The 10526-nt window shown below is 41.3% G+C and overlaps 1 pseudogene; it reads left to right on the forward strand.

Moving 5' to 3' along the window:
• Nucleotides 1-1243: 1243 nt before the first annotated feature.
• Nucleotides 1244-6027, forward strand: LOC131279795 (LIM domain kinase 2 pseudogene; annotated as a pseudogene).
• Nucleotides 6028-10526: the final 4499 nt, after the last annotated feature.

Below are 10526 nucleotides of genomic sequence, written 5' to 3' on the forward strand. Positions count from 1 at the left end.
CATCTGCTATCTTAGGAAATACCATCAACTTAACCCAAATCTGGGCACCCTGAGGGCAGGAATCATCATCTTCATCTTTGCCTGGCTTATGGAGACTCAGCAACAGTGCCAGGTTCTTTCAACTGGAGATTGTTGTCATCCCTGTCCCTCTGTATTACTGGTGAGGAGTCTAGAAATGTATTTCCCTGATTCCCTATTTCCATATTGTTGCAGGTTCTAATTTGCTTGTGAGAGACATTTGCATAAGTTTTAGCAAACTAAGAAAAGAAAGATCTTATTCTGGCAATTGTGGAAGAAACTATGAGCAGAAGGCACAGTTGGGATTCCAAGCAAAGGCTTGAGAATCTTCTGCTTTGGGGCAGATGCTAGGGTCAATGATTTCCTGTACTTTTGTTCCCTCAGTCCTTCTAAATCGGTAAAAGCCTCTACTTGCCTGATTTTAAAATCTTCCCTTAAAAATCTTCCCATTAGCTGGTACGTCTAAGCCTTTAAGTGGGAAGACTAGAATGATGACCAAAATGACTGAATAGATTAATTTTACTGTAAGTGAAGGCTGATTTATAGTAGTACTCCAGGAATCACCTGATGTTCACTTATTTTCCTTATCTTAAGAAGATTTTGTGTTTGTATCCTTGACTGGATGATAAAATAAATTGCACTGTGGCTAAAAACAAAAGCAGTTTGTGCAAAGTAAATACCACAAAATTGTTCTGCTTAAACACTGGGAATTTATTCCCTCAGGGTTCTGAGGCCAGAAAAATGTTCATATCAATGTATCAAAGCAATGCTTTCTTTCCAAAACTGACTGCTGGTGATCCTTGCCTCCTCTGTCACATGGCAAGACACACGGTAGTGACTCCTAATCTCTCCCTTCTCTTCTGGGTTTCACTGAGTTCAGCTTCTTGCTTCCTTGGCTTTCTTGCCTCAGTTTCATTCTTCTTTTAAAGGACTCCAATAATAGGATTACAACCCATCCTGATGAGGTGGGTCATACCCTAACGACCCTAACTAAAATAACCTAATCAAAAGGCCCTACTTAAAATAGATATATGCCCACAGGAATGGATTAGATTTAAGAACATGTTTTTCTGGGGTACACACAGCTTGAAAACACCACACCTTTCCCAATGGAACATTTACAGCTGCTTCTGGTTTCTCCATCTAAATCTGACTGAAACAAGCTCTTAAATGGAAAAAAGAAAAGAATAAAAAAATAAAGAAGGAAAGAGGAAAGGAGGGCAACATGGAGAGAGTAAGAGAGGTTTGAAATATTCTGCTTGGTTTTACACAGCTAACCAGAGCCAGAGCAAAGCCTAATTCTTAATTCAATGTGCATCCTACCTCCTCAAAACCTAGTTTTTATTCTTCGGTATTTTGGAAATATTAAAATGTCAGGAACTGTGACTCAAAGCCATCCTTCCTCGGCATCCATAGATACCAATAAAGCAAATCACTGAAGATGGGCATCACAAGAAATTGTTACTAATACCCTAAGTTAGAAAATATGAACACAGCAACTTTATAATCAGAGATGAGAAAACAATTGAGCCACTCAGAGGAAAGACTAGTAGAGCAGTGAGAACAGCTATTTAATCACATAAGGAACTTAACAGGAATGGCATAGGTCAATCAAAAAGTGTTTGTCCTTTTGAAAAAATTTCTCTTCTGAATAAGAAGAATAAGGGCTACAAGTCAGCAATCTAAAACAGTGTGTTTTCTATGAATCAAACACTTAGCTTCTTTAATTTACTCTTCATAAATCTAATGTTAGGAGAATAAAAAGCAGAATATTTTTGAGGTCTTTATTAAGCAAATGTGAAGTACATATGGATTATGGCATATTTAAATCTGAAATAAAACAATGCCTCTTGTAATATATCCAGTTTCTGGAACTACTAAATTTGGTATCCATTCATTTTCCACAATAACTTAAATTGTTTTGCTATTCAAACGTTTTAACTGACACACCAAATGTAACCAGTTCTTTCCACTGCTGTCAATGTGTGACAAAGCAGGATACACACAAGTGTCAGTAATGTAAGCCACACAGTGACAATTTTAAAAATCATCTTATGTATTATTTATGAAGTGATCAATGGAACTCTTGGAATATCTGTGGACCTGCATCAATTTTCTTGGGTGTGTGCACAGTCCTCAACCCAAATGTCTCCAAAAACCAATTCCTCCTCCTGACTCCTTGTTACAATTCTTTCAATCACCAAGGCTTGGAACCTTGAAATTATCTTTGATTCTTTCTTCCCCTTTATTCTCTGCATTCACTCTGAAGCAAAAAGAGTATGGCATTTTTCTGGAACATTTGCCTTCTCCAAGTTTCTGCAATATTTGCACACAATTCTTCCCCTCTATTCCATCAAATGGTCTAAAAAGTGTCTGACATATAATGGAAGTTCAGTAATGTTAGTTCCCTTATCCTGTTTTCCTTTCATCTTTCAGGTCTAAATTCTCAACTCCCTAAAGCACAATTTTGATCACATTATTTCCCTGTTCAAAGCCACCAGGGCACCTCTTTTCTGAAGTATGGCACACTCAACCCAGCATTCTAAAGTCTCGGACTCCCAATCACCTTTTCAATTTTCTTTTTCGCTGTTGCCTTATGTACAAAACCTTATACTTAGCCAAACTAAGCCATCACCCAAAAGCATGCAAAAACATACTAAGCATAATCCCTAATTAGGCAAGATCGCTGTTACAAATAATAAATAACCAATTAGTTAATTGCTAGGAAAATTGGAGACTGGACTTAGTTATCTTAAAATTGAGTTTATAACTTTTATATTTTGCTTCCTCTGAGAGGAGAAACTAGCAATGAATATGCTACATACTCATACCCATTAAACCAGAGCACTTGTCATCTACACCAGGGGTCATCAAAGTATGGTCCATGGTCTAAACGTGGCCAGTGATGAACCAAAAGCTAAGAATCTTTTTTTACATTGCTAAATAGTTGGGGGGAAAAATCAGATGAAAAATGACATTTTGTGACACATTAACATTATGTGAACTTCATGTTTCAGTGTCCATAAATAAAGTTTGTTCATTTACATACCTGCTTTTTTGGTAAAAATAACAGAAGGTAGTAGTTGGGACAGAGGCCATATGATCACCAAATATTTTAAATACTTTAGCCAAAACCTAAAATACTTACTATCTAGCCCTGAACACAACACACAGTTGTTGAATTTTGATTTAGACCATTAATGTGGTGCTTAAGTCATAACACTTAATATTAATATTTATGTTTTTGTACTTTCCTGCACCAGTCAACTGCTGTTAACTATAGACTTAATTTTAGAAGATGGCATCTATTCCTTCATTAAGAAAAATAGTTGGTTGTGTGCTAATACCTGTTATGTATTTCTTAGAAGTACCCTTCCATCTCCCTTGCACTCTTGCACTTAAAGTATCATATGCCATCTTGAGATATTGGTTTCTATTTCCATCACTTTTACTAAATTTCAATCTTGACCAAATTATCCCTAAGAAAAAAATTGTAAGTCAGAGACACAGCTCTTTGAATAATGAAATTATTAAACCCAAATTATGTCATGGAGGAAGGGATGATGTCCCTAGATGACACCAAAATAGCTGACAAAAAAATTGCTACCATTCAATTGCACAGTGACTCCCTGGGTGGAGTACAGGGAATAAAACAGATCATTTGGCTGAATTAAACATTAATTCTACCCAATACTCTATCGGGTAACCTGTGTAGAAACTACATATTCTGATTATTCAAATATTAATGCCCCTACATCATGCACAATATATGTGTATATACAAATATAAGTGTTTCCTCTTCAAATTGACCTTACAAAGAGCAACATTTAATACAAAATATCACCATGAAATCATATTTTACACTTTGGACCCAAGTAAACTTTGCCAGCTCTTTTATACTCTTTTTTTCCCTCTGAATCTTCAAGACCTGTCTGAGCTGTCAATGCTATGCCAATCGTTTACAAAACAAATCTCATTCACTGGCGAGATAGGAGTCTGATCCAGTACTTGGAGAAGCTGAAAAAAAAAAAAATGGATGAAACACTGACAGTTGCAGATTTTTATCTGAAGTAGTAAAATTCAAAGAACAGATAGGATGTCAGCAGAATCTAGAATTTTATTTTTTATTTTTTTGGCTATAGGTTTCTATTAAGAAATAATGTGGAAAAGTGACTAGTGGATGTAGCTCCATGGTTGAGCGCCTGCTTCCCATGTATGCAGTCCTGGGTTCAATCCCCAGTACCTCCTAAAATTAATTAATTAGTTAATTAAAAAACAATATAAAGAAATAATGTAAACTTGACAGCAGTGCTTGTTTGTTACCTAGTCACCGACCCCTGCCCCAAATCCCACAGAGAGGTGGTTCTCCTGGGGTCCGGAGTCCCCAGGAGTCCGCTCCAACTACGCCACCACAGTGCAAGTAAAAGAGGTCAACCGGAGGCATATCAGTCCCAACAACCGCAATGCCATTCACCCCGGGGACCCTATCCTGGAGACGAAATGGGTACCAGTCTGCACCCCGCTAGTGGAGGAAATAGAGGATGCAATTATCCAAAGAAGCCACGCACTTCAGCTCTTGATTGACCATGACCTCGTCTCCCAGCGCCTGGAACCAGCTGTGGCTGAGTGCACAGCTCTTGCCCCGCGTGCAGAATGCTGGACACTCGCATACCCTTAGCACGCTGGACACCAAGGAGAATCGAGAAGGGATGCTGAGGAGACGCTCTCTGGGACGCAGTAACAGCATCTGCACCTTTCCCGGATCCAGCTCACTAAAGGAGCCCCTGCTGCTCAGCGCCCACGTCAGCCGATCGGAATCCCTCCGCTGATCCCGCAGCTGCTGGCCGCAGATGTTGTGGCCATGCAACCTGTCGCACAGAAAGGTTCCTGGGGAAGGGCTTCCATGGGCAGGCCATCAAGGTGACACACAAAACCTACGGGTAAAGTAGTGGTCATGAAGGAATTAATTTGATATGATGAGGGCATACAAGAATATTCTGAGGTGAGAGTATGCACGCTGGACCACCCCAATGTGCCCAAGTTCATTGGTGTGCTCTACAACGACAAGAAGCTGAACCTGCTCACAAAGTACATTGCGGAAGGCAGACTGAAGGACTTCCTGTGCAGTGTCGACCCGCTCCCCTGACAGCAGAAGGTCAGGTTTGCCAAAGCATTGCTTCTGGAATGGCCTATTTGTACTCCATGTGCATCATCCACAGGGACCAGAACTCACACAACTGCCCCAACAATCGGAACAAGACGGTGATGGTGGCAGACTTTGAGTTTTTGCAGCTAATAGTGGAGGAGAACAGAAGGCCCCCAGAGGAGAAGGCCACCACCAAGAAATGCATCTTGCCCAAAAGTGACAAGCGGCGCTACACAGTGGTGGGAAACCCCTACTGGACAGCCCCTGAGATTCTTAAAGGAAAAAGCGACAGCGAGACTGTGGATACCTTCTCTTTGGATATTGTTCCCTGTGAGCTCGTCAGGCAGGTGTAGGCAGATCCCAATTGCCTGCCCCACACACTGGACTTTGGCCTCAATGTAAAACTTTTCTGGGAGAAATTTGTCCCCGCCGACTACCCCCCAGACTTCTTCCCCTTGGCCTCCATTTGCTGCAAACTGGACTCTGAGAGCAGACCGCTATTCTCTAAACCGGAGGACTCCTTTGAGGCCCTCTCCCTGTACCGAGGAGAGCTGGGCATCCTGCCGCCCGCAGAGCTGGCGGAGCTCGACCACACTGTGACACTGAGCGACTCACCCCTGTCGCCCTGGCCCAGCCTTACAGGAGCGAGTACCACAGACAGCACTGCCCCCCTGCGCCCCATCCCCGCTGAGAACAGGGCCATCCCAGCTTCCTGTGGACTGGCAGCTGGTTCAGAAGGGGAACAAGCCTTACTTGTTCCTTACTACCACCCTGTCCCCCAGGCGAGTGGCACAGCAGCTGGGAAACTCATCTCCACAGGTTTTAGGGCTCGGTTACTGTCTCCAAATCCAAAACTCTTCTGAAAACTGTAAAGGAAAAAAAAAGAGAAAAGCCTGGCCCTTGGGCAGGGAAGAATCTGTTATTTGGGACCACCCAGGAACTCCATGGCAACTGGTTCTCACCTCCAAAGAGTCTGTGAGGCCCTTGCTTACATTAATCAGCATAACCTGGACGTGCTAGGCACAATTCTCCAGGTGAACCTGCCCAGGGGCTCTGAAGTCTCTACTCCCATAAGGATTGTGGTCTGGACAAAGACTGTTGCTCTAACGGGTGTGAAATGGCCTCAGTGCTACTCCTCTTTCCACTCCAAGTCCCGCCGTCCTCTGGGGCATGGGTTGGAAGTGTTGGATTTAAAAGAGTCCTTTACTGAGTTTGTGGAGAAAGTGGCCAGGGGTCAGGGGAAGGGCTTGTTTCTTTTCACCAGCCCTCTGTGGGAGGGAGATCTTCCACTTCATGACCTCAAACTGTAGTACTGGAAAACGACTGAGAACTTATGGTGAACACGTTTTCTGCCTGCAACAAGCACAGAAAGAGGCTGGGAGCTGGGAAGAAAGAAGCCCTGCCCTTTAGAAAGCCTATATCCTGACTGCTGCCCCTTGTACTCTGGTGGGCTCCTTGGTCGGAAGCCCTGAAGCTTCTCTGTCACTAGGCTTCCAGACTTTCTGCCTAGAGCTGCCTAGGTTCTGGAAGACAGGGTAGCTCAAGCAGGAGAGGGGCCTTGTCCCTCAGCAGCCATTGCTCACCCTTCAACACTCCTGATCCTCGCAGCACTTTGGGCTGGGAAAAGGAGCAGAGATGCCGAGGGAGACATCTGCTTGAGCTGCCCGCCTGGCTTCTACTTCCCCACTTACCTGGCCCCAGCTCACTAGCTCTTGGCTGCAGCTTCCTGAGCCACAGCCACACTGGACAGCCCAGCACCCTCCCCCCGGGCTCCTGGAGCCCCGGGGGCTCTAGATTTGCCTCCTCCTAAGTGTGAATGAGCTTGCACCATGTTTAACAGGTTGGGAATGGGTTTGGGGTATTGGTGGAAGTGTAGTGGCTGTATCTTTTGAGGGGAGGGGTAGGTGTGGAAGTAATGCAAGAGAGTGGTTATTGTTAATATGATCTTCTTGTTATACCTCTTGGGTGATGTGTGAAATATTGTACAGAGACCCAAAGAACTATGGGCTCAGATGTCATCTCTGGCAAGAGTTTTACTTTCTCTGTATACTATACCTGTGTGTGGGGTTTGCAAGCTTACTGTGGGTTTCATCCCTGGGCTCTGAGTAGCAGCAAGATTCAGCACTATGTGGCTGATTGTGTCCTAGTTGTCCCCAGCAAGTGTGGGAGTGGTGGACCTGAGATGGGCCATTGTGCAGACTAAATCAAGCAGTTAACAACATAACTGGTAATACAAAGAGTGGGAAAAAAAAAAAAAAGAAAGAATGTCACAAGTCACAATATTCTTTAGAGATGAGAAAACATTTTTAATAACAGGATTATTGGGATAAGACAAAATGGTTACATAATGCATTGTATAACCTTAGCATCTCTCCTAATTTTCCTTTGATTCTTTCACGGCATTATTTTGTCCTTTCTGCATTTCTAAAATCATTGCCAGCAATTTTAAGGTGTTAAGACCATCTCTTGTCACTCAAAGTATTTCAAAACCTTCAAATGACCACTGCTGGGCTTTTCATGTTAGTTCTAAAGAGAGGTGTAAACACACATTTATAATAGTTGCTCCAATACAATATCTAATGATGTTTGGTAGCTGTATTGCCATCAGTCAGTCTAATATAGAGTTGATCTGTGCAGTGTAGTATGTTAAATTTTTAATTTTAAAAAAAATCAGTTTCCAAATAAGGGGAAAGTTGGTAGAGGCTGTTCGTGATTTTATAATCTCATTATCCCAGGCAACTGGCACTGTGAAATATCAGATCTCTCCCTAAACCTACTTCAGGAGAAAGTACTGCAAAAGCAGAGTGGATAAACGTTGTGCTTCACTCCCCGGAATCTGTTCTCTTACTTTGCTAACATCACCTACATCTTCATGTGGAGACCACCCTTCCACCAGTCACAGACCATGTGGTTGCTGGGGAGTTAAGTTCACATCTAGTTTCTAGGGTGTCGTGTGGTCCCAGCCTGATCAGTCACATCATCTGCTTCCCCTGGTGGTGACAGCAGTTGGTTCAGTTCTGAGCACGTGACTCAAGTGGAATCCTTCCAATCCAAGCAGCTCTAACCTCTCAATCTCAGCCTGAGTAATAGTGCACTTCGGTCTAGTAAAGAGTGAGGCTGATGTTGCATCTCTCAAAGGAGCCAATGCCACAAAGTTTGACTGAAGAGATTAACAGAGAGAAATCTTGTCCTGGTGAAAGTGAGTTGAGACTGACTTACTCAAAGCAATCTTATTCCCAGACTTTTCATTCATCTGAGTTAGTAAATATCCTTTGAGACAATTTGAGGTGGGCATTCTGTCACTTGCTATTAAAATTACTACAAAAATTAGAGACTTTTACTTTCCCCTATTTCCCTGATAGTCACAAAGAAGAAACATTTCTATACTTCCACCAAAGAAACTCAAGGTCTCCTTCCCATGAACAAGGAGACTTTCCAAGAGCAGAGGTAAGAAGACAAACTATTTCTGCCCATTCTTCCTTCACCACTTTCCCTAGGTTCATCAACCTTCAAGAAGGTGTAAGGAATGCTGCTGTTTTCTTCAAAAAGACTCAAATTTTCCAGATTTCCTATCCTGTGGAAGGAACTGAGAAGACACTAAAATAAAGTGAAAAATCCAGAAATGGTGCATAGAAATTAAAGTTCAAATATTGTTTACATGCGGCTAGTCGGCTTTTACTGTCAATCTGGGAGGAGCAACAGCTTCAGTTCTTGATTTTAAGGGAGACAGTGAATTTCTTTGTGTGTGGAATTGGTCACTTACTGTAGATGTTAAATGGAGCTTTAAGAAAGGAATAATAGATAGGACTGGACTTAGTGAGTAGACTTTGAAAAATGTTAAAAAAAGAAAGAAACTTGTCTTTAAAAATATAATGACCCAAAAGTTGAGTTTCCTTTCTATAAAACAAGTCTCAACTATTTTCAACCCAATTTTTTTTCCAAAAATTACCGAAGTTTGGATTTGGAGATCTTAACTCAATAGTGTCAAAATCTTACCTCCACAGTTCTCCTAAACAGAATGACAATTTATTGGGTTTATTTGATGTTCACCTTCCCCACCAGCCACCATCCCCCCAAAATTGTAACAATTCAATTCTATTAAAAAATCATTTTACTTTCTGTCTGCCACAAAATCTAGCTCCCAAATGTGAGACTTTCCAGTCCAGAATCTTAATTTTAAATAGTCCACTAAATTTGAGGGAGGAAAGAAAATCTTTTCTAAAAGTCTGCAGCTAATCCAAAGGACACTGTGGAGTTGGGGAATGGAAAGGTATGTGCTGAAAGTAAACTTCCTGAGCTGAGTAGTAAAAACCAGTGCCTGAGTTCCCTCCATTCAGGGCGTCTCAGCCAACCAAACAGGAAAGGAGAAGAGAGGAAGCCAGCCTTGATGAAGGGCTGTGACAACCAGCTAGCGCCTGGGAGATAAGGCCCACCACTGCTGCAATTTGCCACGACCCCTTTGAAGCAACGAGACCACCTCAACAGGAGCTGTCCTCATTGTCCATTCAGCGGAAGCATGAAAACCCTTAAAAAGTGATTTGAGGGAGAAAAACCTATTTCCAATCCACCTTTAAGAATTTCTCATTCTGCTTTATAGAAGCCTGTCAAAATCACACTTAATTTCAAAGAGGTGCTACAATCAAAGATGCATCATAAAACTGTGGAACACGACTAGAAAAACACATGCTGGCCCACATGGGCGTTGAATTAACAGAGGAAAAGATGTGAGTCCTTTCTGATGAATCCCTGTGGTCACGAATGAAGGTTTTTCTTTTGTACCCACATTGGCCACATACCCCAGCCCCTGTCCAATCCTACAGACAGATATGTAAAATATTTTTATTTTTTAAAGTTCTTTGGCTTACTTACTTTAAAAACATTTTTCCTCAGCTACTAATTTTTTTAACATTTTTATCTTGCAGGGTTAACTTTTTAAAGACACGTTCAATACAAACTCAATTCAAAAATAGCTTAACTTCCTCATTTCATACATTATACTTAATTAAACAAAAAATTTTTGAGTAATCTACAAACTATAAAGTGTAAAAGTTTTTCTAAACGAAGTAAAACATTTTCATTAGTGATAGGAACTGCAAGTATGTAATCCAACATAGCATATGCATTTAATTTAAATCTTCTGCCTGTATGAAAGTAGTTTTAAAAATGGAGTAAAATAAGCACTATTAACCATATTTTGACCTCAAATAAGTTAGCACATTAAAAGATACTGAAGTCTATTAAACTGGGGGATGAGAATTAGAAAAGATGCAAAGATCATAGACATGCATAACATATAATAAATTATGTATAAAATATGATATGTCTATTTTATATAAAACGAATTAAGACAGAGACTTGCATT

Source organism: Dasypus novemcinctus, chromosome 1 (genome assembly GCF_030445035.2).
Source record: "Dasypus novemcinctus isolate mDasNov1 chromosome 1, mDasNov1.1.hap2, whole genome shotgun sequence".
In the NCBI taxonomy this organism is placed as follows: Eukaryota; Metazoa; Chordata; class Mammalia; order Cingulata; family Dasypodidae; genus Dasypus; species Dasypus novemcinctus.